This window comes from Aquarana catesbeiana, linkage group LG05, assembly GCF_042186555.1.
Source record: "Aquarana catesbeiana isolate 2022-GZ linkage group LG05, ASM4218655v1, whole genome shotgun sequence".
NCBI lineage: Eukaryota > Metazoa > Chordata > Amphibia > Anura > Ranidae > Aquarana > Aquarana catesbeiana.
This window is the reverse complement of record NC_133328.1, coordinates 524,081,627-524,109,323: the sequence shown is the minus strand read 5'-3', so window position 1 is coordinate 524,109,323 and position 27,697 is coordinate 524,081,627. Positions and strand designations below refer to the sequence as shown.

Below are 27,697 nucleotides of genomic sequence, written 5' to 3'. Positions count from 1 at the left end.
TTAGTCCTAAAACTCTCACAGGAGCATCTAAAATGTTGAAAGTTTTCATTTTTTTAAATTTAGCTTTCATTGTGAAAATCTGAAATTTGTCAAATATAAATATTAGTGAAACTCTTAAACTAATACTATAGCCATGTTTGTGCTCATCTGGTGAATATTAATCTGAGCTTAAATTATTATGATTTAGTTACTTTGTGTGTTTTGTATTTTTGAAACTACCATCATGTGGCATTAGGCATTTTTTATTTTAAGAAATGCATTACATGATAATCTTCTTTAGTTGCAGAGATTATTTCTTTTGTGTTCTGGAACAAGCAGCAGGAGCTCTGAAATTGCTCCCTGTAACAATATTCAGTTTGTCATAGAGAAAACACAACTAGTTACTTTATGGTTGTTTTTTTAATTAAGTTGAAAGTTTTCCTTAAATAATATATGGATGAAGTGCATCAGGAAAATGTACATATGTATTAATACTGGAGAAACTGTTAGCAATGTTGTGATTGATAATTCTAAGCAACAATTTAGAGTGTGTGCATCCATTTTGAATACTGTGGAAATAAAAAGTAACCACAATGCACCCTTTCTCTAAAACAGCACATACATGCTATCTATTTGACTTACTTTAATTTATAAATATATTTATGACAAAATAATAATCTAAGAAGATCTCCATAAAATATTGCAAACAAAACATATTTAACAGTCATGACTTAGGTAAATGTATTCTTTTGCTTTAGTGTGTTTTACCACTTTTTCCAAAATGTCTGTGCAAGGCACAGTTTAAATATTTACTAGCTTGGAGTAAATAATCATCATGTTTGTTTAATTTTTTTTTCTATGATCATTCAGCTCCTACTGCTCATGAGAATTGAACTGTGCTGGAGACAAGAGGTGATGGGGAGCTAACCAATAAAAAATCAATCTATGTTGGCTTCTTTGAACTTTGAACAAAGAGGTCGCCAATTAACATGGGATGCCAAAATCTCCTGAATTTGATTTAGGAAAACTGAGAGTCAACGGTGCTTATAAAAAGTATAAAAAAAAAAAAAAAAAGCTATAAGAATTCAGCAATAGGTAGTCCTGTTCCAATTCAATGATCAGGCTGGGTTTTAAAGAAAAATAGCAAATGATTGTCAAATAAATATGCAAATATGAAACTATATGTATATGTATCCCTGTTTACATTTTTGAAATATTATTTAAAATCATAAAAGTGTAATATAATCAACAGTAACATTTATTATTTTTTTGTTTGGGATTGTTTTTATTTCCCAATATAACAACATATGCTGTGTATAAAGATAAAAACTTCTGTCAGAGAGTATTTATCACATTTTACATCCTTCATGTTTATGAATCTTGCAGATTATTGCTTATGGTTAATAAAATGTCCCTTTTGAATGAAAAGATAAACATGCTTTTATATGTAAGGGGTTTCCCCAAACCTTGTTACTTGAGTCAACTGAAAGGAATTGGTTATGGATACAGATACCTCCTATGAGCCATTACTAGGCAGGGGTGATAGCTACAGGGAGAGATGGTAATACATGTCTGAATGTGGGGCTTATCCAACACCGGGTAATTTAAAGGCCTTGCCTGTGACTCTGTTTTGGAAAGAATCAGGCAGACAAAGGTTTTTACAGTCATAACCTTTCTCCAGTTTCTCTTAGTTAGTCAAGTAATAAATAAATGAATAAATGAAGAAAAAAAAATCTCCTTCTGTCCTCTGAATTTGAATAACACAATGGGGGGAATTTACTAAAACTTGTGCACACAGATCCTGGTGCAGCTGTGCATAGTAATCAATCAGCTTCTAACTTTAGCTTGTTCAATTAAGCTTTGACAATAAAACCTGAAAGCTGATTCTGTGTGTACCAGTTTTAGTATATCTCCCCGGGTGTGAACCCCCCAAAAATACAACTCAGCCGCTAGACTTAAAAAGAAACAAAGAAACTGAACACTATTAATTATTATTACGCCTTGGTCAAGGTGGCCTGTTCATCTCAGTATTATGTAGACTAATTACACACTAAGGGGTTAATTTACTAAAACTGGAGAGTGAAAAATATGGTGCAGCTCTGCAAAGAAACCAATCAGCTTCCAGGTTGTTTTTGTCAAAGCTTAATTGAATAAGCTGAAGTTAGAAGCTGATCGGTTACCATGTACATCTGCACCAGATTTTGCACTCCCCAGTTTTAGTAAATCAACCCCTAAATAACTTAAATACATTATCATTAAATATAAATACTAATGTTATTTATTTTGTATAACATGAAGTGCACTGAAAGAAAAAACATAGCCGAAGCTATCCTGTGGGAAAGGTATATTTTGACAATATCATGTAATCAGTAGTAATTTGTGTATACTAAGGCTACTTTCACACTGAAAGCGCCCAGCGTTAGAGGTAAAGTGCCGCTAGCTTTAGCGGCATTTTAGCAGCACTTTTCGGCCACTAGCGGGGTTCTTTCGGCCTCTGGCGGGGCGCTTTCAATGGGCAGGGCGTTTTGGGAGCGGTGTATACACCGCTCCCAAACCGCCCCAAAGATGCTGCTTGCAGGACTTTTCAGAACATCCCACAAGCGCACAGCTCCAATGTGAACAGTCACATTGAAATGAATAGGGAGGTGGTTTTCAGGTGTTAGAGGCTATTTCTATCGCTAAAACACTTGAAAACTGCCTCAGTGTAAAAGCAGCCTAAGATGACCCCATGATCCCTTATCAGACACATATGCTTTATACTGCTTCTTGGACTGACTCTGATCAGCTGACATGATTAGCAGAGGTCTGACCCTTACTTTCTCATTTGTTTATAATCAGCTGGCTTTAGAGAGCATAAATTGCATGAGTTCCTTATTAACCTCGTTAGCGGTATTCCTGAGTGTGGCTCGGGGTGAATTTTCAGTACCAAAAGCGGTAACCCCAGAGCCACACTCGGGATCACATCGCAGGATCCAGGCAAGGTTACTTACCTTGTCCCCAGGATCCTGCGATGTCTCCCCGCTGTGTGAGCAAGCCGTGTCTTCGCTCAATTCATCACAGTGCCGGGCTCTGTTCCCTGTGAGCGTTGCGACGCACGGGGATGGAGCACAGTGCCAAATTCAAAAAGTTAAAAACACACAATACATACAGTACACTGTAATCTTACAGATTACACAACTGTATCAACTTATTTCACATCCCTTTTGTCCCTAGTGGTTTGTCCAATGCCCTACATGTAGTTTTATATTATAAATACTGTTCTTTCTGCCTGGAAACTGGAGATTGTCCATAGCAACCAAAAAGTGTCCCTTTACATCAAAAGTGGTTTTAGACCAGCTAGAAAACAGTGATGATAAATTAGAATCACTTGCAGAATTGAGCGATAGTGATTTGTGGGGAAATCCGTCATCAGACACTGAAAGTAATGACAATGACAATTCTGCAACTGAGCAAATTTCAGTGGTTTTGATTTGATTACATTATTGAATAATTTTTATTATTATTCTATTAATATTAATAATATTAATAAAAGAGTCTACTAGACTCTTGTTTGGACAGATTTAAGTGTGTTATTCCTAAGAATTACAGGCCTACAATATAAAACGCCAAATTTCCATGCAAAACATTGTACCACTTTGAGCATCAAAAATCTGACATAATCATACCGCCAGGGAGGTTAAAGGATGGTTTGGTCAGCCTGTAATAGTAACATGTATATATGTGCAAGGTATGCATTTTTCAGCACTAGATCAACAAATTCAAGCTAACAGCCATATACTTTGCAAAAAGCGTCAGAAACAGTATATATCAGGCCAAAATCATCTTAAAGGTAACGTGATTAAGGTATTTGCCTTAGACATGGGATATGCTGAAATCCTTGCAGCTGAACTTGATAGTGTTGGATCTAATGTACTTGAAAAGTTCTGATGAGTGTGAAATTAAAAAAAAAGACCAACTAAGATAATTAAAAACAGTCATTATTAGCTGAGCCCTATTATTATAGTAGCTACCATGAAGAGCTACCTTGCCCATTTAGAACAAAGTGACAGAATCTATGTAAAACCCATTCACCACCACCACCATTTGAAAATCTCCTCTCCAGCGCTTCCTTGACACCTTTTCATCTGTGATTGCCACTGCAAAATACCCAATGCTTTTAAAACAGAACATCACCCAAAAGGGGAAAATAAACTTTAAATCCATAAAACAATAATAAGTCTGGCTCTAGGGGACTGGGACATAGGTTCCCTTAGCATTGATGTATGGTGCCTTGTGGGAGACAAAAAAGCAGCTGTGTGTTATATCCATACCAGGAGTGATGTGGGAATAGCCAATAACAACACTCAGAAAAACAGCCACAACTGGAAGCGCTTAGTCACTTGAAAACAATCTCTGCTGATGCCAATATGGTAAAAAATATTAGTTTGGCAGTTTTAGTCACATGACTTGAAGAAGGGCCATGCCCTGAAATGCATTGTCACGGCAACAGCCAGCACCTCCTCCTCACCTTGGCCTGTGCTTCATCCATATTCCTGTGTACCAAGCCTCATTTTGGATCCGTGTTCCCCGAGTGGATGACGTCACGCTCGGACGCTTCCATCTGCCAGTGGTTCTCCCAGCTGCGGATCTGCTCCTCTACTTCCCATGGCTGCCCCGCTGTCCACCACCAGTGCTCCTGCCCGATGGTCTGCTCCATTTACCCGTCTCTGCATTCATCCTCTCCCCCTTCACAGTGGAGGTTGTTTTGCTTATGAGGAGTCCAGTCCACTGCTTGTTAAGGTATTACAACAGTGGTTTCCATGTTGGTCAAGCATTCCATCCATGTGAGGAGAATTATACATGTTGGTTTTTACCTTTCCACAGCATTGTTTTAATAAACTTACTAATGTTTTTTACCAGATTGACATAATCAGAGATTATTTTCAAGTGACTAAGCGATCAATTGCTTTCCATCTATAGGAGTTTACATTCAGCACTTCCAGTTGTGGCTGTTTTTTCTGAGTGTTGTTATCCACTTTAAATCCTCCTCCCCCTCCTCTACCATATTTGACATTTCATTTTTTGGGGGGGTAGTGGGTACCTAGTTTTGACATGTACCTGCTCCCGCTTCCCACCCCTCTCTTCACCTACAGCATTCATGCGACATATCACAGGTCCCAGAAGGCTGCAAGACCATTCACAAAGCGCAGTGCGGCTTGCGCATATGCAGTAGGAAGCAAGCTGTGAAGCCGCAAGCTGCCACAGCCGGCTTCCTACACCATGCTGGCACCGGGGACTCAAAAACTAGTGAAGAACTAGCCTGGGTGAAGACAGTGCTGGATACCTGGACAAGTAAGCATCCTTTTATTAAACAATGTTGGGGCCTATTAACCAATCACTAGGCTCAAGCATTGTCACATGATGGAGGGGTTCATGTAAATCCATGAAATTATGGAAATGGAGAGTGCAAAATCTGGTGCTGCTGTGCATGCTAGCCAAGTAGCTTCTAACTTCAGCTTGTCCAATTAAGCTTTGACCTGGAAGCTGATTGGTTTCTGTTCAGAGCTGCACCAGGTTTTTCACTCTCCATTTTTATTAAATCAACCCCACTGCACCCCACTGTGCTTTGACTAGGCAAAATGACAGTGGCTGTTTTTAACATAATTTTATATAATTTAACATTTTATATACATCCTCTTCTGTATTTTTATATTCTACCAAATATAGACATTTGTAGACTAGTGCGTGAGGAAATGATTACTCAGTTTGCAATTATTCTGACTCTAAAAATACATTAGACACCTAGAAAGTGTGCTGTAAGGGAAGGAGAAGAAGCAGTAAAGCACAATCAGTGCAGTACTGCCGAACAGTAAATTACAACTACGAAGAAAGGAAAAAAAAAAAAAATATATATATATATATATATATATATATATATATATATATATATATATATATATATATATAATCCTGAAACAAGGTTTATAGAACAGCAAAATGCAATGATAGAATTATTTACAGCAAGCTAATCTTTTTTAGGCTCATGATACACATAACAAGATACACATCATACACATTACTATCTGGCCATACAATTTCAGGAAAGTCAATCTACTAAAACGATGTAATATAAGGCCCTATCAAAACTATCCAATCCATTTATATACAATCAGGCAGGCCTTTGCACTACATAATTCTCAGTAGATCTAAAGGAGATTGCACAATCAAATTTCAACTTCTGTGGTGAACTTAAAATGTACAGTATATCTTAGCAAACATTAAAAAAAAGTATATATTTATTTTTTTAGACAAAAGGAGTTGTTGCAAATGCATCTATTTAAGGTAGTTGAAAGGGGGAATATTCACTGCTGTGTCTCCATGGATGTGGCTCAGCTTTCTTCTTCATCCTTCCTCCATCACAGCTGCTGCCTGAGGCACAGCTTTATGGGTTCACTGACAAGTGCATGCTTAGGTATATATATCCTTTCATTTATCAGTAATAACCTATGGTATGCTTTGAGATGTTTAGAATGTGTCCTTGAAGTAGAAAAAATGTAGTATTAAGTGTTTGAAACTTATTGACATGCCATAGCCAAATAAAACCAATGCAAAGCAAACGTAACTTTAAAGCACTGAGACCTTAGTTTTCCTGCACATCTTCCTATTGCATCTGTTCTAAACAGTAACTCCAGGTAATGAATTAAATCAATGAACATCCAATGGTATACCAGAAAAGTCAGATAGGCTACTCATTTTTAAGGGCATGCAGTTCAGTGTTACAAGATTTTCAAATGTATTTCTGGGCAGGACTACAGCTACCAACTCCCTCTTCTGCATTCTGAAAGGCAGCAAGCTGTCTTCAACGGGGTTGGTTTACCCAGTCAAATAGACTGTTCACTTCACAAGGAAAGCTGTCTTTTGCACAGGAATTTTCATAAAAGCTATGTGAATGAGTTGAAGCTGTGCTGACTTCCATCATGCAATCATTTGCAAACCAAAATGCTTTATTTTTTCCTTGCTCTGGTGAAGATTCCCTTGTAAAGTGTAACTTTCTATCTGCCTTAGTTAATCAACCCCCAATGAAATACCTTCGGGTGCCTCTTTTGTGCTGCTCTTGCTGCTCTGGTTTCTCTGGGTAAGCAATGTGTGACTTTTCCCAGAACACATACTACTTTATATTATGTTGTAATTTCTTCTCTTCTCCTTCTTTTCTTTTTTTCATCATATCTACCATCTTTGTTACAGTCACCTTGAATTTGAAATTATGATTATGATTTACCTTGTAGATAATGACTGGCTCCTCCTGAAGAAACAACCTATGCTGCGAAACTGGATGACTGCTGCCAAGACATATCATATCCGGTACCCCATGTCAATATTGGAGTTCACAATATCTTCTTTGTAATCTTCAAGTATTGTACACAGCTGTAACTATTGACTGTATACAAAATCTATTTGTGAATATGTTTTTCACTTTATGGTTTTTAATTATACTCTTCTATGAATAAATCTTACTTTAACTATATCCTTGCGGTACCGAGAGAGTCCAAACCCCCCATTTTTTTGCAAGGGGTACATCTGGGGTAGCCCCAGACTCCCTTCCACCCCCAATGAATAGCATTGAGAAGACCTTCACTGAAAATTGACAAGATTGGGAACATGTGTCCACCATAATATAAGCAATGAGGAGATGTAAGGCCATGAATGTGATACCTTGTGTTCAAAATACTACAGTTGTGGTAAGGCAGATTAGATATGCCTAACCAATTATACAGACAAAAGATCTACTGGTAAGGTAACATATCAAGAAGTCAAAGATCAAAATGGGGAGTATTTATTATACATAGACCCTTTAGACTGATTGTATGTACACTTGCTTCAATGAAAGCAATACATAAAAAAAAATCATATTTGCATCATTTCCTTTACAGCTCAGTCATTTTCATTCTAAGTAACAATAACAAGTCAATCAAGGTAACTGCATAAATAACAGACAATATAATGGACTTCACATATAATAGCAATAAAAACATTTGGCATAGTTGTGTCATATTTGAAGAGACCAATCATTCTTATAACTTAGGATGAAAGGGAAAGGTAACAGAGAATAATGGGGGATTATTTAAAAAAAATCAGTGAATGTGACATTCACCAAATATTCACTGCAGGTTAATCAAACACTGTAATTTAAAACACAAGAACCAGGAAAATGCTACGTTCTCTGCTTTATAAATATGCCCTTAAGTTCCTACTACAATTTAATTAAACTGAACAGAGCTCTTTTCTAACATTAGGGGGCCTATAAAACACAATGTACTATGTACAGTACAAGGTACTATGGCAATTAGGCCAGTCATGACAACCAATAATACCAAGATCTTGCCTTCCTTTTACTCTTCACGTTCACGTTGAATTTAAAAAAAATCTGCTTAATCTGTCAATTTGATCTTCCAAATGTTGAATCTATCACTATGATAGCTTTAGGCGATTAATAAAGAAAAACTTCATATTAAAATTAAATTCAGCAAATTTAGAAACTTAACTTTTAGATATAAATGTCAAATTTTTAATTTAGGAAAAAAATATTTTAACAATATTAAGGTGTAAGCATTCTCTGACACCTACAAAATCACAAAGTGATTTGTTTCTTGTATGCTTCTACCTAGATAATATTGCATTTTTCTTGTTCAATACGTTTATTGAAAAAAATAAAAAAACAACAAGAAGCATAACATACAGTATACAGGGGTAGACAATTATGGTAGAGTAAGTATAAATCAGGTACAGAAATGGTCACTAACTGAGCACTGTATATTTGCTAATATGCCACAAAGTAAAATTCTAGGACAGGATTGTGGTTCTTCCAAATATTTGATGGAGGGCCATCTAAGATTTACTATATTGCATTTTTCATACTGTACAAATCATTTAAAAATACGGATTTAGACATGGCTAGGGGAGGTAATAATGTCTTCAGATCTCAGCAAATCTTTAAACATATGCTCTACCCTTAAGTGCTGGAGAAAGCCATTAGAGCATTACAAGGCATTGCAGATTAATTTGTTACTGAGCATGCAGGCACAAACAGAGTTAAAGATACTGCATCGAGACATAAACATTTTTATTTATTTAAGATAGAAAGTACTATTAAAAATACAATATAATGCACTGTATACAGTATTGCTCAACTAAAAACCAAATGCTCTGAAATCTACTGTAAACTGCATTATGGCACTTCAAATGGCCCCTTTCTGTCATCTGCTGTAACCATCACGTTAATATTTCTGCTGCAGTCAGATGAACTGTCAGAGAGCTATTACAGATGGGTGAGTGGAATTCTGATACAACATGGAATTGCTCACTATACAGTATCAGTATTCCTACCGTAACCTTGTATGTTGATGAAAAATGTCCAGCATTTGTGCTGTAGCTGAATTAAACATTTAAAGGATTATGTACCCATCATGAAAAATCCTTTCCTATCACATTGATAACATGTATGCTTGCTGGTTTAATGAAGAGTGTCATGTAAAATGTAGTTATATACTGTATATAATAGTAAAATATAGTGTAAGCATTTAATTGCTATTTGGAAGAAAATTGCATTAATTATACTTTACCGATATTATTCAAAACAAATTAACAAACATATATAATTTAAAAACCATCTACATATTTTAAATATATCTGTTAACATAACACATTGCATGTATTTTTAAAATTGAAACAGTATGCTGATGTGCATGTACAAGGGAATAAAAAAATTAAATAATGTTATTCACACCATTATTCATTTTAAATTTCATGTTTGATGTAGCATGCAGACTAACATTTCTTGCAGAAGAAGGTGAAAAAGTAAAAAGTATACTTTTTACACAATTTATATCTAATGTATTTGATGGGCAGGGTGAAACCAAAATGCAATTTTGTATTTACAGTCTTACCCCACCTATATATTTGAATTTTATTGTAAAAAAAAAAAAAAAAAACTGATACATTCATTATTGCTTTTAGGTTTGGGGGAGGTGGAATTAAGGAAGGCAAGTGTTTATTCTGAGTCCTAACATCCCAAATTCCGTAAACTGTTTTGTTTCCCTGATTTCTCCATAAATCAGGCAAAGTGATTTATTTCTACATATCTGCTAAAGTGGACAAATCAAGGTGACAATCCATGGTTAGTGCTGTCGGGCCCTTTGTCTTGCTGCAGCAGTGTCACAGTACAATAGAAGCTAAGAAGAATACATGACCATCCAGCTGTCTTACTGTCACAGCAGAGTCCCATCACCGCAGTAGATCAGCTTATATTTATATATATTTTATTTAATAAAATCTACAGACAACTTGGCTACATTTATAAAAAAAACAACATAGAAATTCTAGCCCATACTATAGCCCTAAAGTATGTTGTAACTTAACTACGCTATTTATAATTTCTAATATGAAACACTGAAATGCACAATCATTTATTTTGTTTTGTTTTCCATGAGATATTAATTCAAAATACATTTAAATGCAACCACACATGAGAATGCTATAATATTAATTTCTGCAGTTCCATTGTTGTCTATAGATTACATAAAACATAAAACAAATAAAAAATGATCAACATTTCTCCACTACAATCCTATAATTATAGACATCAATTAAAAATCTTATACAAAGATATGCTCTTTGCCTGATAACAAATTCTTGAAGAATTCCACCATTTTGTTTATTGCTGATGCAGCTACACACAAAATGGAGGTGTAATATTGCCCTGCAGCCTGCAGTGTCATCTAAAGCCTATAGATAAACAGCGACAGTCCATTAAAAAGGGGAATATATCTCAAGTCGAAGCATTATAGGTCTGACATGTTAAAGAAAATACTTTTGAATACCTCAGGAAGCCATAACATTGTTTACAGGTTTCTGGCTAAATTATTTTTTACATTCGTGTGCCCTAAAATACACTATTACTATATATAGACCTTGCTGCATTATTTGAAGGGAGCCTGGGAACCCTGTGTACACCGTGCTCAGATGATTTACCATCTCCTACAATAGCACACAAGGTATCCTAGCCAGGCATTTGCTCTTACATATAAGGCAGCTTGCAAACACCAGAACATTTGTCATCCGTTAAGTGTGGTTTAGGACTTCTGAGTGAAAAACATGCATCTTTTTTTCCCCTCCTTGCTGTCGTGTCTGCACGTTTTTTTCTGCTGCATATTTATCAGGTAATGAATTATTTATGAATGTGGGCATGAGGGCAAAAAACATATGCTTGCTAAATGGAATACATCATATATGTTCATGTTCATCTCAGGCATTAAGACTGAATGCAATGTTCAATATACCTATTACTCTGTTTTAGTTATGTCCATATTTGTTTTGATATATACAGCATATCCCAGGTACATACATGAATGGTTTCATGGAAATTGCAAGATATAGAAAGGACTGTTTTTCTTTCAGTATTTAGCTGCAGGGTATGACAGCCTTCTCCTGGAATACAGAGAGAACTGGAATTCTGGGAAAATTCACATGGAATGTTCAGAATACAAAGATTAATATTTCTTGGCTTCATTCAGCCTGCAAAGGAGGGATGTGCTTTTATGGGTTAACATGTTAAAGTAGAAAGCCTCAACTAAGGGGTTATTTCTTACTGCTTACTTTTTATCTAGTAAGGCTCTGTTTGTTCTTGTTCTCTTAAAAAATGCATGCAAGTTTAATATTCATTTTTAATATCTGTTGTACTGCATTTCAATGCTCTGTGCATTACCTTTGCATGCTAGTTCCAGCTTCTTCTTTGGAGCTATGTGTTTTAAAATGCTTGTATAATGGACGTGTTGTGCATCTTACAGGTAGTATTCATCTTTATGGAGGGTGCATTAGAGGAGACTGCAGCTATACTACAGCAAGGTATAGGAACTTGTGTCTTAGCAGTCACAACAAGGAATCCAGGAAGGATAAGACCAATTCCTTATCAACAGTAGCCCATTCACTGTCCAGCAGTGAATCAACCATGCAGATTTCAAAAGCAGAACTGGGCCATAAAATTACAAGGCCAGCACAGGGTACAGTAACACATCTCAATGTTTTTCTGTGTTTGGATATGTAATATGATGTCACATAACTAAGCAGAGTGGACAAAAAGTCTGTAGCCCCTTTCACACAGGCAGCAGTAACAACACGCCATTGAGTCACAGTTTTAACTCCCTCTGACCACCTACCTAAGGCCTACCATACAGCCAGAGGGGGTTGTTCACATTTTGAGGCCAAATTTAAAATGGCATGTCTAATCAATGGGGCCCCACCACAACCGCAAGTCAAGCTTTTGGCTCATGGATGTGACACATTAGTCCCAAAGAAAATTGCTGTTTGGCAATAAAAAAGAGAAAAAAATACCTCCTGAACACCTGACAGTAGCTGTTTAAGCTGGGTATACACTGTCTGAAAATCAGCTGGTTCAGGAGGAAACTGTAAATTTTCGGTCAGTGTGTACAGCAGTCTGTCCGATAGAAGCTGGTCTAACAATTGGCTTTTGTCGAAGGGACGTGCTAGAGGAGAACCAGCATCTGCAGCCATCAATGGCCTCAAGCAGCAATCAGTGAGTTCTGGCGGGGGGGGAGTCCCTCTGTCAGAATACAATAGGGCAGCGGGTGAGATTGCATAAGCAACATCGCTTGTGTTGGTACGGTAATCTGTCGACCTACAGGGTTGAACAAAAAAAAAAAACTTGCAGTGTGTGCCATGCTTTAACTAGTTCTCCTTATTGCAGGGCAATAAAGTGGGGGCAGTATAAGAATGAAAAATGAAAACAACATAAATATCACTGGCAGTAAAGAGATGAAGTGCCCAGAGAGAGAGTTGAAGAAAGGTGGGCCTACTAACGAGTGGAGCTCATTTGATCATTTACTGGGGGACTTATGCAAATAGTTATGCTATTGGCTGCAAGAAAGTTTTTAAAAAAGTACTACATAACATTATCTTTGTGAGAATTGAAGCACAGTCTCACCACATTGTTTAGAATCAGGGAAATGCACTTTAAGCACTGAAGTGTGAACTGGCTCTAAAGAAGACAACCAGAGTTCTATTAACTCATACCCTGTAACAGAACTCTGCTGTAAAATGCCAGAGCAGCAGTTTCCTCAGTCAAGGTAAGTATTTTGTGCTCTGCTGCTCTGTATATATAAAGTGTTATTGCCCAGGACAGCAGTGCATCTTCTTTTGATAGTAGGGCTTCTTAAAGTGCATACACCTATGCCTTCTTAGAAATAAAAGAATGGGCAGTGCAGTGGTTAGCACTTCTGCCTTGCCACAGTAGGATCCTTGGTTTGACAACCAACCAGGACACTACCTGCATGAAGTTTGCTGTCCCAGGCAGCCACAAGCATATTCCTCTGACAGGAAGCTGCACATTCTTCCTTTGGGCAGCTGTTTCCCTAAAGGAAGCAGGGTCTATCAGAGGGATACCAAGTAAGTTTTATGACTAATTGGATACTGGTGAAAATGTTGCTTATAATGACATCAAAGTATAATCACCGGGCACTCTCCCAAGTAGAAAATCAATTAGTAGCCTCTTTTTAAAAGCTATTTTTATTTGCACCTAATCATTATGTAACTGCGTGATTTGAGACCATAAAAACACCAAGTTCTAGAACATCAAGAATGTGAATATGCCAAAGCACACAAGACTAAAAAGACACAACCATCCTGCATTAATGTATTAGCTCATCAAATCATACAAACAATTTATAGCAGCCTAATCATATTGGTTAATCTTCAAAAGAACATTATTTCCACAGGAAAGGTATGTTTTATCATGAGCAACACACATCTATTGTGTTTGCCTGAGCCATCTGTCTAACCATATGTAATAAATTAACAAGCTGCACAGAATTTTACTATGACTTTGGTAGCAGTGGGGTTGATTTACTAAAGTTGTTAAGCAAGTCCACTATGCAAAATACATTTTCACTTTGCAATGAAATTTTACCTTAGCTTAGTGAATGTGGTGAGATTTCACTTTGCAAAGAGTGTAAATCACATACAAGGAAAAAAAATACAGGATCTTTACTTGCACATGGGTGTGGATTGGATGGTTAAAGTCAACACGGCTTCACCCCAATCACTAAGCTAAGTGAAATTCACTTGCAAAGTGAAAATTCAATTGACTAAATAAACAACCTAAAGGTCTTTACTACATCAATTCCAATGTTAAATCAACTGCATACAGTGTACAAAAGTACAGTATGAGGACATAGAAGATTGTTGGTTCTACAGATCTGCTGCTACAAGTCTCCCTTGTTTGATTTCATTGTCTACTATTGTCACGCTTCGTACACAAGGCTTTTTTTCAGAAACACTTGAGACCTTAGGCCAAGTGCAGTCTTTGTCTATAGCAGCTGTCTTTTCCTTAGGGCTGAATACAACCACCAGAACACAGATGCCTGCAGTTTGTGTATATGTAGTCCCCTAGCAGGCTGGAAAATGCTATTGTAAAACTGGGGTGCAACAGAACATAGTGCAAAATAAAAACCAGATGCAAATTAAAAAATGTGATAATCAAGTGCACTTGAGATACCAATATTTGAAGAAAACTAGGACCAGAATTACAGTGCAGTGATATCAGCAAACAGGCCTAATGTATAAAAATGGGAATAAAGCCAGCTAGATGGTCAGAAGTTTAGGTGATCTACTAAATCACATATAGGCCTTACATGCAGATAAGTATTAACCAGAACAATAACAAAAATAAAATGCAGACATAGTGACACAAGTATTTTTTAACATAAATAGACTTAAAGCAGATTTACCTATTTACTTTCCACTTACCAAGTTTGCAGTGGGAGTATTGACCCACAACCAGACTACCAAGACCATCCTTTCAATAGTGTGGGAGCACTTCTGCCTTCCTTATTGCTGTCTGTGGAATACTGTATTCATTCAGATCAGGGACCCTGTTTCAAAAGCCAGTTCTTCCGAAAATGGTGTCACACAGCAATAAGAAGTCAAACACTACTCTTTACCACCTACAAGTCAACGGGACATGTCCCACCCTGATATAACAGCTGGGAGATTTAGCTTATGATAAAGTAAGGTAATTAAACCACTACTTATCGAAAGTGGTCGGGAAATACAACCACAAACTACATTCTCTGACAGGCTACTCACCCTACAATGTTATGTTTGGCTTTGTTTTTGGGGCCCACAAACCTATAGGCACAGGGCCCACAGACCTCTGATCATAAACCCCACAGAAAAACTTGAACATGCTCTGACTTCCTGGATTCATATAGTAAGTGAAAATGAGGCCTATCTGAAGCCCAACAGTTTAGTAAAAAAAAATCATGGGTAAAATAAGAAGAGTTAGAAGAAGCATAATACTTTGTCCTTTCACTTAGAGATTGAGTGCTAGTCTACCATAAAGGCATACTGTACATCACCAATGAAAATTGCAAGCACCATTGAACGAAGTCCCTAGATATGTCCTACAACAGCCCATTCCAGCCATGCTAGTCTGATTTCTAGAGAGAAAGAGACCAGGAAAAGTTTCTAAAACCCACAGAGAGGACCATAAAGGGTTTTTTGAGGAATATGCCAAGGTTGTGAACCACAAACATAACTGACATAGCTAAAAAAAAATGTGCATCTCCTTTCCCCTGAGAAGGTGAAACTGAGGCTCAACCCCTAAGGCACTCCCAGAGAACCAACTTAGGGAGACCCTTGTACATTTTAAGCAGTATAAATTTAAATGATCAGGGCAGCAAATTCAAGTGGAGGGGAGTGTAGCAAATTTGCCTATTTAATCAGATGCAGATGTAAGCCCCTTTAATTCATTTTCCTACCATCCCCTGGGTTCCTAGACATGCCAAGGGAGTATAAATTCCTCAGCTTCTGTTTTCCAGCAGCTCAGAAAGGCCACACCTAATGAAAAAGGGTAACTGTGAAAGTGATCTGCATCCAGGCGAGATGCCCCTAACTTTCAGAATCAGCATGTGGGCAGCTGGGACAAAACCTAATAGCACAAAACCTCTCCAAAAGACCTAGGTACTGCAGGAAGTCCCTCCCTGATTGCTACCAGAGTACTCTATTTCCAGTGAGGTAGACCTTTGCCTTTGGGCCTTGTATCTCTCCAGCTATTTACCTGTGTTACCAGAGATACCCTGGACTTTACTGTGAGGGACACGGTTTACAAGGATAATCACAAGTAGCTGTATACTGTGCTATTTTACTGAAGAGATTATTAGCTTCACTCTGCTGTCATATAGTCTATGAGAGACTGTTATGCAGTCACATTTTACCCTGATTGAGTCACAGAGACATTGCTGTAAAGTGTCCATGTTTGTGCAGCTTTTATTTGTTTGTGCAACTTTCATCATTCTGCGGTGCATGCATGTTTTCTTGCCATCTTGAACCTATTTTGCATGATTGATTCTAACTTTGTGCCTGTCTAGTAAACTGCCACTTAGATATTCCGTCTGATCAATCAGCTGATTACCTATTCTGTTATGGATGATGGAGTCTATTTGACACTGTTTTCACCCAACATTGACAAAATTTTCACCCTCAAGATTCATACATTTTGTAAGTTGAAACTTACATGAAACTGTGTGAATCTTGAGTGAAAACACTAATAAATAGATTCCTATAAGTTTAGTCATAAACACAGGTCTCTCCAGAATAAGATTCTGCCATCTGGTGCATAAGATACACTTACCATAGGAGTCAGTAAAACCAAATGACTTGACTATCACTGCAGTACTGATATCACAGAACAAGAATTTTATGATATAAGAAACATTTCTGGTAGCTCCAAGTTAGTATTTTACCTCTCATTTGCTACCCCTTATACTTTCCAATGCAAGCACCCCTGCCTATTTCATAACATAAGTTCTAATGAATAAGAAGTGAAGACAGGAAAGTAATAATTATTTTCTATCCAATAACCCTACAATAGGAAAAAAGTGTTACTTTGGCCACTCTGTTGATATCATGGACTATTTATTGTACATACAAGCATTTAGGGAGCGTCTAAGCAATAGCATCTCATGTTTTTTATTAGTTACCATCATAAGGGCTACATTCAATCACCCTATGTATTTCATTTAGTTTTGCCCAACAAGCACCATGGTGGCCATACACATGGGTGCTAAGCTTTTACAGTCTAATTCAGTGAACATAGAAGGTACCTGTTTATAATCTCTAAGAGAATTTTGATGTACTTGGCATTGCATGAAACAAAGCTTATTCTCAGGCTGGAAACTGATTAAGCATTTCAGTGGTCACTGCAAACTATTTTATGTATTCCATGCCTGAAGAAGACTTCAAGATAGAAGGGTAAGCCCCGGAATAAAAAAAGGCATAAAGCAGTTTTCAAAGTATAAATAATCACATATACATCAGATACAAACTGCTATATAATCCAGTATTTGTATGATTTTTTTTTTAAATTAGTATTTATTTTAATTTGAAATCAATAAGCACCAGATGATTTTTTTTTTCAAATGAGTACAAAACCATGTATGGCGCAACATGAAGGTTGGAGACCCAAGAGTATAAAATTGTTTAGCTTAATCACTCCCTAATGACAACGACTCATGTCCTCAGTGCAGACGATTTGTTTCTTGGTTTTAAAAAGTAGATTATTTCTGTGGTGCAGGCTTAGTGTAAGCTGTTGAGAAACCACAAGCACTGCATTTCAGCCTCTATTTGGGACGTTAGCCAAAGCTAATCTGATTAAGAGGGCATTTTTTACAATATGGTGGTGCTTTGAAAGTTCTGTGCAACCAGATATAGTAGAGCCAAAACTAGGGGAGGCAAGAAGATTGCTGTTTTTCAAAGCAGTTCGTTTTTCCATGAAGAATTAAAACCTCTAAGATATGTCTCACTGGCATAGGCCTTTATGGCAGTATGTAGCAGAATAAAGCTTTGTTTGGTGCATCTATTAAAGCTTTAACAAGTAGAATCTGTTACAGTCAAGCTTTCTTCTTCACTATTTTAGTATAAATGACTCCCATACACAGATAGTTTTGCACAGCTGCTGTTTTGGATCAGACAGGCTGTAAGGTTAAAATTATAATGCTTCAAACACAGTTAAAGAGAATCTTGTAGTCTTTTATAGAAGTAGTTATGCATGAGATCCATTTAAACTGAATAACCTCATCCAAATATATTATTGCTTTCAAAAACCCTTTTTATACTTACATGCTAAAAAGGGCAAGAAGCTAGGACAGTCTACATCCAATCATAAATAATCCTGTAACTGATCTTACTTCAGTAAAATGTGATTGCTGTGGGCTACTTTGCACACCATCACCCCTTTTTGTATACTGCTGAATAAACCAGATGGTTTTAATATATACTATATATATATATATATATATATATATATATATATATATATATATATATATATACTGGCGAGCTGTATTGCTAATTCACAAGTGAGGTATACCTCAACTAGAGATGAACCAAACTGCTCTGGGTTTGGTTTAAGCAGGGTTTGGCAAACTTCAAAGAAATCAATGGGAGCCGAATTTGCCAATTCAAAAATGTCAATTTCCTGGGCTAATAGGCAGAGGGCTCTCTGGGCTAATAGGCTGAGAGCAGTGATTTTTTTAAAAGCAATGACATTTACAAAGGAAAAATGGTTCTAAATTATTTTGACTTTCCAGCAAATGAAATTGTCCTTCTGGCTACTATTTTTTTTAAATGACATGGGGGTCTGTGTGTTTTTTTTTTTTTTTAATTAGCCAGCAATGAAATGTCATTTGCTAGCAATTTAAACTGTATAATTTTCTTCTTTGTAAATGTCACTTTTGCTGTAGCACATCTTACAGCAAAAATGAGAAAGAAAAAGCATAGTACCCCCCCTTCCCCGCCAAATGCATACCAGAACCTTGCAGTCTGGTTTGGATTTTAAGTAAGGCGTTCCTCACAAAAAAAATGCAAGTAGTCCCCTAAACATTCCTGGTAGACCCTTAATTAAAGCATGCAGCCTGGCTAGTCAAGATAGAAGAAGCACAAGCATGCACCCCACCTTCTGTACTATACCAGGCCACATGTCCTCAACATGTGTGTGTGTGTGGGGAGGGGGGGTTGCTCTCAGCTATAAAAGGGAAAGGTCAAGAATAGACCTAACATCACTGACCATTTTTTTGGAAGTGATGTCACTGCTATTACTGTCCCTTTGCTTAGATGGCTTACATAGCTGGGAAAAGTTTGAACATTTCTCTCCTGGCAAAGCACCTTGTTTTTATATGCATGAGGTGAAGCATCTCTTCTCCTCAATCATAACCTGGTTGTGGGGGTTTGTGGGCAGGAAGATTATCAAAATCTGGAAACCCTATTAAAAAAAAGGGGGGCTCCAAGGTACTAGTCCTCCACATTAATGAAAAAGGGGTACATAGTAACCCTACTCATTTACAAAAAAAAATTAAACAGTAAAGTCCTACTAGGGCGGAGAGGGTGGCTGATGCCATAGTCCAAATTTGGCCAAATATGGTTCTTAGTACCACTATGTCCCACTATGAAAGTTCATTATCAATGATGTCTTCTAGCAATGCAGATCCTTATCAATCAAGATGAACAAAGCTGACTTCCGGGTTCCCACAGCAATATGAAAGGAAAAAGCTGCTCACGGGACACTTACTCCTCTCTGGTAGTGAACGCCCTCACTCAGCCTCACAGGTGCTGGCTCTGCACAAATCTTGGAAGACAAGGAGGAAGAATCTGGATGGCCACACTTCCGTGTAGAAAAAAGCACATTTATTGTGGTAAAAAAAGCAAGTGCAAACAGGTCACATCACAAGTGGATAATGGGGAAAACTGCTAACGTGTTTCACATCAACTGATGCTGAGACCCACGCTTCTGGGTCTCTGAAGGTTAAACATGCAATGTGGGTGGAGCCCCTTCTTTTTCTTTGTCCTTTTTCTTCCTTTTTCCTGGTTTTGGTTTTTGCCCCCTATCAGGTGTTTTAGGTGTTTGTAATCTGTCTACCTGCTATATATGCATGTTACAACAATCTTCAACAGCTATGAATAAGCATCAGTTGATGTGAAACGCGTTAGCAGTTTTCCCCATTATCCACTTGTGATGTGACCTGTTTGCACTTGCTTTTTTTACGACAATAAATGTGCTTTTTTCTACACGGAAGTGCGGCCGTCCAGATTCTTCCTCCTTGTCTTCCGGGTTCCCACGTCGTATGTAGCAGATGAGGGAAACAGCGTCTCCACTCCATACAGGTCTATTAGCCTGCTTATAAACTCCCAGGGCAGCTTTTTTCGCCGGATTACTTCTTCACCAGTTTTGCACCCTATCGAATGGAGCAGTTTCTCTCTCAGCTGCGCTCCTGGTCCCAATCTTTCTCCCAGCACTCGTCTTCAAGGGCAGCCTTGGATCCAAAGATGGCCACCACAGCTGATGATACAGGGTCAAAAGTTAGCATAGAGCCATGTGAGGTGGTGTCTCTGGATCATCAAGATTCACACGAGCATATCTCCCAGGCTGTAGCCACTCTATTATCCCCCACTATCACAGCTGCTGTCGATGGAGCTGTGGCGGCAGGTATTATTCAGCTCAGGAAGGAACAGGGAGAACAGTCTCAAAGACTGTGAGAGGCTGAGCAACCTAAATCCATGCTAGAAGATGATATGTACCAGGCTAATGCAGCTATGGAACAATACACTCAGACACAACAACTTCTACAAGAAAAACTAAAAGATTTAGAGAACTGGTCTAGAAAAAACAATTTAAGAATAATTGGTCTCTCAAAATCCTTCAAGGCTGGATCTCTCCTGGATATCTGTGTCAACCGCCTCCCAGGGGCTCTGGGTTTACCTGACAAATGTGTGTCAGAAAGAGCACACCGCCTTGTCGCTCCTTTAAACAACTGTAATTCTCCTAGACCTGTAATTGTAAAGTATCTTAACTATGCTAATCGACTGGCTATCCTGCAATGTTTCGGGAAGACACGCTCTGCTCAAATTGAAGGTCACAAGCTCATGATTTTTGCTGATTAATCAGCAGAGGTGTCTCAAAAATGGAGAACAACTTACATTCTAAACTCCAGCAGAGGCAGAATCCTTTCTTCAATCACTATCACCTCGATCAGCAGGAGCCGACACCACTCAGGATAAGACCATATCTGGGCCTAGGGAGCAGCGAAGCCTAAAAAAAAGACCCCCCCGAAATAGCCAAGATATGCTAATCCCACCATGGGGCAATCCCGTCATTGTTAACACTGTCTTTACTTTAGTAATACCATATAGCGTGTGTATAATGCTCAGGTGAGTATTGAGTAGCAGTCCAGTGTGGGTGCCTGCCCCAGCTCACCACCGCAGTAATACCCCCAACGCGCTTTTATTCCAAGGGACTCATGTTTTCAGTATGCTCTTATCTTAAGTAAGTGGGAATACATTTATGTTTGCTATGGTGTAAAGCTGGTTCTGAATAACCCCATCATTATCTTGTCTCATTTTGGGGAGTTACTCCACCTGGATTGAGAACATCCCATTCCCAACTGCTTATTCTCTGAGAGAAGCTACAGCCCAGCTCTTCTTTCCGTACATGTCAACGGGCTGGTTTGCTGGATAATAAAGGGCAAATGCAAAAAAAAAAAGTCATCAATATACACTTTTTACAATTTTTGTTGTGTTATACTATCCATTTCAGTAGCTTTTTCTTTTAATTCTGTAGCTTTTTCCTATTAATTTCATATTCTATGGGTAGAAGTGCTAGACTTACCCTCAGTTATTGAGGACGACTGTTCCAGGGCCATATTACTATATACTGTTTCACAAATGGTATGTGTGTAGTCTCATGGAACATTAAGAGTTTATGATCCCCGGCCAAAAGGATAAAAATACTAAGGCACTTGAAACACTTTAAAGTGGTTGTAAACCTCATTCATGAAATTTGACCTAAGCACATATATCTGTACTGTTTACTTATCTCTCTCCAAAGCTCTAAGTGCCATTTCTCTCTGGTGCTCCATTCTTCTGTTATCAGCATGAGTCACTATTGACAAGCTCTCCAACACATGAGATAACATGAGCTGAAAATTTGTGTCAGGGAGGGAGTTTAGAGGCAGATTAGCAGGGAGTTTGTCTATTCAGACTACAGCTCTGCATGTTCCTTCGTTCCTCTGCCTATGTGGAGGGGGGTGTCCCTTTCCTGCAATCAGTTCTCACACAGTGTAAGCCCACTCACTGCTAAAAGAGAAGAAATATTTCTGACATTGTTTGCATTTTCCAAAGTGTGTAGAAAGAGGAAGACAGCAGATATACAAGTAAAACTTATCTAGAGAGATGTGTTTCACCTCTGTGTATTATCTGAGGCTATTCACTTCACTGGGTATATGTGAGGGTTTACAACCACTATAAAACCAATATTGCTCTGCTGCAGGAGACTCACCTGTCAGAGGATGATTTTCCCTGCATGCAGAAACTGTGGGTGGGTCGAGTTCTAGGTTCAGCGGCCAAGGTACAGAAAGCTGGAGTGCCAATCCTGTTCAACAAAAACTTGATAGAGAGTACACTTTCTACTCACACTCCTATAATTCTTTTGCCAGATTACCTTCTTTGCACCACCTCCCTGCTGCTTAACATTCGAGATTCCACTACACATGACTTTGTCATATCAGACCACAGCCCAATCTCTGTGGTTCTAGATAACGTTATACCGCAGGATACTAGTCAGGCAATGGCAATTTCAATCTTATCTGGGGCAAAATGAACCTTTTAAATGCATGCTTAGTGACGTTTGGTCAGAATATGCTACTGCCAATGCCTTTCACAGGAAAAATCCTCACCTCTTTTGGGAAGCTGATAAAGCTTTCCTACAGGGCAAGGTCATCCCCATGTGTCTTCCTATAAGTGAAACACTCTTAAACAATACCAGGTGGCTAGTGAAAGACTTCATACAGCCTAAACACAGATCTTCAGCTTTATAACCATGGAAAAGCGGGTAAATTATTAGCAAGGTTACGTAAGGGACCTTATCACCTGACTATATTAGCGCATTGAAGGATGCTCAAGGCATTCTTTCCTCTTCCCCCAAAGTTATTCACTAAATCTTAGAAACATACTATTCATACTATGTATGCAGCTGAACCTATTGACCTAGACAAAGCTTCTACATTTTTAGATTCCATCCATCTTCCAAAGATAGATTCAGAGCATTTTTAAATACTAAATATCCCAATAACTCAGAAGGAAGCTATAAAAAAGCTAGCGAATGGCAAGGCTCCAGGCCCAGAGGCTACACACCAGAATTGTATAAACTGACTGCAGACCTGATTTCTACTACCCATTTAGAGGTTTAAAATGGGATTCAGGAAGGTGGCCCTTATCCATCATCAGGACATCAGGCATATATAAAACTCACTCCAAAAAAGAAAAGACCCTTTTAAACCTGGATCAAGTGCATGCTTTGGCCAATCATCAGACATCAATGCACTGCGAGTTTGCAGCATTACTGCATTACTGGTTGCTGGGACCAACCAAAGTGGGAAGTTTTTACATTTAGCAGCTGTAATTGTACCGCTGCAAAATGCATTACTTCCCACTGCAGCTAGAGGTTTGGCTCAGTGGGTAGGTGACTGCCCCATTTAATTTGTCTGTTCATCAAACAGACATTTTTTAACATATTCTTCTTTGGTTGGAATCCAAAGCTCATCCCTACTGGTGACTAGTGCATTGTCCTCTGCCTGCCTTTTTTGGGCACAGCTTCCAGAGTTCAGTTCCTCTGTAATGCAAGAAGTGAAAATTGCTAAATTTGACTAAGTGTCCGCCTCTTGCAATCCCCTTCATGGCAGAGCTAGGATATGGAGAAAGAGAAGCAGCACAATTAGCCAATCAGCTGGGCTTCAAGACAAATCTTGTCTCTTTACTATTTACAGTAATTTGTGTGTGTATCTGCTTACTTTATCTTTTAGTAAACAATGAAATATGCACCTCTGTGTTAAAAATATATATTTACACATATTTAGCAAAATTATCTTTAGGTTCACGGTGCTTAAAATGTAGGCCTTGACTTGTAGCATTTATGTAATGGACTATTTAAGCAGTACATCCATTCACTTAAACAGAGTACAGATGAAAATCACTGAAATAAAATAGCTTGAACTCAACGTGTTATTGTAACTGAAAAGTGTGAGGGGGCAGAAATTACTAAGAAATATTACCTTTAAGTTAGTTGCTAGCATTAACACTGTAATTGCAGTAGGTTGGGCCTAACAGTAAAAATAATAACACAATCATTTTAGCAAAACATTCAAAATATTTATTTTTTATTGGCTGATTATTCATAGAAAGCTTTATTCATGGTTCTGTAAAAAATATGTTATGGATACTATAATTCCATAAAATACTTCTTTAAAAAATATATATATCAAATAAAATTATCACACTACTGATTTAGTAATTTGATGTTATTAAAAATTAATCATTCTTTTCCATCTCCAGCCATCCATTATTAACTGCCAGAGTCAAATTCTAATTTTCCTTCATTGTACACTTTACTATAGTCTTGCACTGTAAGAAACGGCAACACTGACAGGTCTATATATGTATTATTATACCATTATATTATTAATTATGTGGATTTAGGTGTCAATTAGAATCAACTGAATACATTCCTTTAATTTTAATATTTTTAAGCTATGGCCGTGGATCTATTCAACATCCTTTAGGAAGTAGGAAGGAATTTCAATCTTAATTAAATAATTAATAAACAGTGGGACTTTTCAAGTGCCACCTCAAAAAGATTTCCACATATATACTTTGTCATTTGTTAAAAAACTGTAAACCCTCTTTTTTATTTAATATACAATTTTTCATAAACACATGTTATACAGCATTGTATTCTCTTATTTCAGTTTAGTAAATCTTGAAAAAGCTTACTCCACAAATATAAATGCCATATTGTACCTTATAGGTCAGCAATTTCATATTACCATTATAAAGATGTCATTTATTCTATCTAAGACATCTAGGACATTTAGACTTTTCACAGTACATACTACACAAAGTGCTTCTTCAGGAAATGTGTACTCATCTGGCGAAGGTGATGTAAAGGTGAGCAAGCAAGTTTCCCCCATAAGAATGGTGGAGGAGTACCTGACTTCTCCTCATGGCCCGGACTGCCCTTGTAGCTGAGTTAACCATATACTAGGGCAAGTGGAAACTTTTTGTAAAACTGTGTACACATGGGCCAAATGTCATGAGGCATTTGCTGGTTAAAAAAACAAAACATCTGGCATTCGGCCTGTGTATATGTCGGTCTGTCCGACTGAAGCCGGCCCTTTGGCGGGCTTCTGTCAGATGAGCATGCTGGAAAACTATCAACAGACCGACTTCCGATCAACGGTCCCAGCCAATAGCGGAGAACGCTGATCAGAGTGTTCTGGTGGAGGAGACATCCCCTGTCAGAACACAACAGCTCAGCGGGGGAGATCACTGTACTAATGTAGGATGGTTAGTGCAGCGGCTCTGACCAAAACATTTCGTGTGTACCAGTTTTAACCACTTCAGCCCCGGAAGGATTTACCCCCTTCCTGACCAGAGCACTTTTTACAATTTGGCACTGTGTCGCTTTAACTGACAATTGCGCGGTCATGCAATGCTGTACCCAAACGAAATTTGCGTCCTTTTCTTCCCACAAATAGAGCTTTCTTTTGATGGTATTTGATCACCTCTGTGGTTTTTATTTTTTGCGCTATAAACGGAAAAAGACCAAACATTTTGAAAAAAAATGATATTTTCTACTTTTTGTTATAAAAAAAATCCAATAAACTTTTAGTCATACATTTAGGCCAAAATGTATTCGGCCACATGTCTTTGGTAAAAAAAAATGTCAATAAGCGTATGTTTATTGGTTTGCGCAAAAGTTATAGCGTCTACAAACTAGGGTACATTTTCTGGAATTTACACAGCTTTTAGTTTATGACCGCCTATGTCATTTCTTGAGGTGCTAAAATGGCAGGGCATTACAAACCCCCCCAAATGACCCCATTTTGGAAAGTAGACACCCCAAGGAAATTGCTGAGAGGCATGTTGAGCTCATTGAATATTAATTTTTTTTGTTCCAAGTGATTGAATAATGACAAAAAAAAAAAAATTACAAAAAGTTGTCACTAAATGATATATTGCTCACACAGGCCATGGGCATATGTGGAATTGCACCCCAAAATACATTCAGCTGCTTCTCTTGAGTACGGGGATACCACATGTGTGGGACTTTTTGGAAGCCTAGCCGCGTACGGGGCCCCGAAAACCAATCACCGCCTTAAGGATTTCTAAGGGTGTAAATTTTTGATTTCACTCTTCACTGCCTATCACAGTTTCGGAGACCACGGAATGCCCAGGTGGCACAAACCCCCCCCCCTCCAAATGACCCCATTTTGGAAAGTAGACACCCCAAGCTATTTGCTGAGAGGCATGGTGAGTATTTCGCAGCTCTCATTTGTTTTTGAAAATAAGAAAGACAAGAAAAAACATTTTTTTTTCTATTTTCAATTTTCAAAACTTTGTGACAAAAAGTGAGGTCTGCAAAATATTCACTATACCTCTCAGCAAATAGCTTTGGGTGTCTACTTTCCAAAATAGGGTCATTTGGGGGGGGGTTGTGCCACCTGGGCATTCCATGGCCTCCAAAACTGTGATAGGCAGTGAAGAGTGTAATAAAACATTTACGCCCTTAGAAAGCCTGAAGGCGGTGCTTGGTTTTCGGGGTCCCGTACGCGGCTAGGCTCCCAAAAAGTCTCAAACTTGTGGTGTCCCCGTACTCAGGAGAAGCAACAGAATGTATTTTGGGGTGTAATTTCACATATTCCCATGGCATGTTTGAGCAATATATAATTTAGTGACAACTTTGTGCAAAAAAAAAAAAAAATGTGTCTCTTTCCCGCAACTTGTGTCACAATATAAAATATTCCATGGACTCGACATGCCTCTCAGCAAATAGCTTGGGGTGTCTACTTTCCAAAATGGGGTCATTTGGGGGGGTTTTGAACTGTCCTGGCATTTTATGCACAACATTTAGAAGCTTATGTCACACATCACCCACTCTTCTAACCACTTGAAGACAAAGCCCTTTCTGACACTTTTTGTTTACATGAAAAAATTTTTTTTTTTTGCAAGAAAATTACTTAGAACCCCCAAACATTATATATTTTTTTTAAGTAAATGCCCTACAGATTAAAATGGTGAGTGTTTCATTTTTTTTTTCACACAGTATTTGCGCAGCGATTTTTCAAACGCATTTGTTGGGGAAAAAACACACTTTTTTAAATTTTAATGCACTAAAACACACTATATTGCCCAAATGTTTGATGAAATAAAAAAGATGATCTTAGGCCGAGTACATGGATACCAAACATGACATGCTTTAAAATTGCAGTGGCAACAAAATAAATACATTTTTAAAAGCCTTTAAAAGCCTTTTACAGGTTGCCACTTTAGATTTACAGAGGAGGTCTACTGCTAAAATTACTGCCCTCGATCTGACCTTCGCGGTGATACCTCACATGCATGGTGCAATTGCTGTTTACATTTGACGCCAGACCGACGCTTGCGTTCGCCTTAGCGCGAGAGCAGGGGGGGACAGGGGTGTTTTTTTTTTTTTTTGCTTTTTTATCTTATTTTTAAACTGTTCCTTTCATTTTTTTTTTTTTTTTTTTAATCATTTTTATTGTTATCTCAGGGAATGTAAATATCCCCTATGATAGCAATAGGTAGTGACAGGTACTCTTTT

The 27,697-nt window shown here is 37.9% G+C and overlaps 2 long non-coding RNA genes across 2 annotated transcripts in view; both read left to right on the top strand.

Annotated features, from left to right (window-relative positions):
• LOC141146029 (uncharacterized) overlaps positions 1 to 9,744 on the top strand; it is a 33,938-nt gene extending 24,194 nt beyond the window's left edge. Inside the window, exon 2 of the long non-coding RNA XR_012244719.1 lies at positions 7,245 to 9,744. This is a non-coding gene — a long non-coding RNA (uncharacterized lncRNA). The remainder of the gene's footprint in view (positions 1 to 7,244) is intronic.
• A 1,267-nt stretch (positions 9,745 to 11,011) lies between these two features.
• LOC141146028 (uncharacterized) overlaps positions 11,012 to 27,697 on the top strand; it is an 85,141-nt gene continuing 68,455 nt past the window's right edge. Inside the window, exon 1 of the long non-coding RNA XR_012244718.1 lies at positions 11,012 to 11,174. This is a non-coding gene — a long non-coding RNA (uncharacterized lncRNA). The remainder of the gene's footprint in view (positions 11,175 to 27,697) is intronic.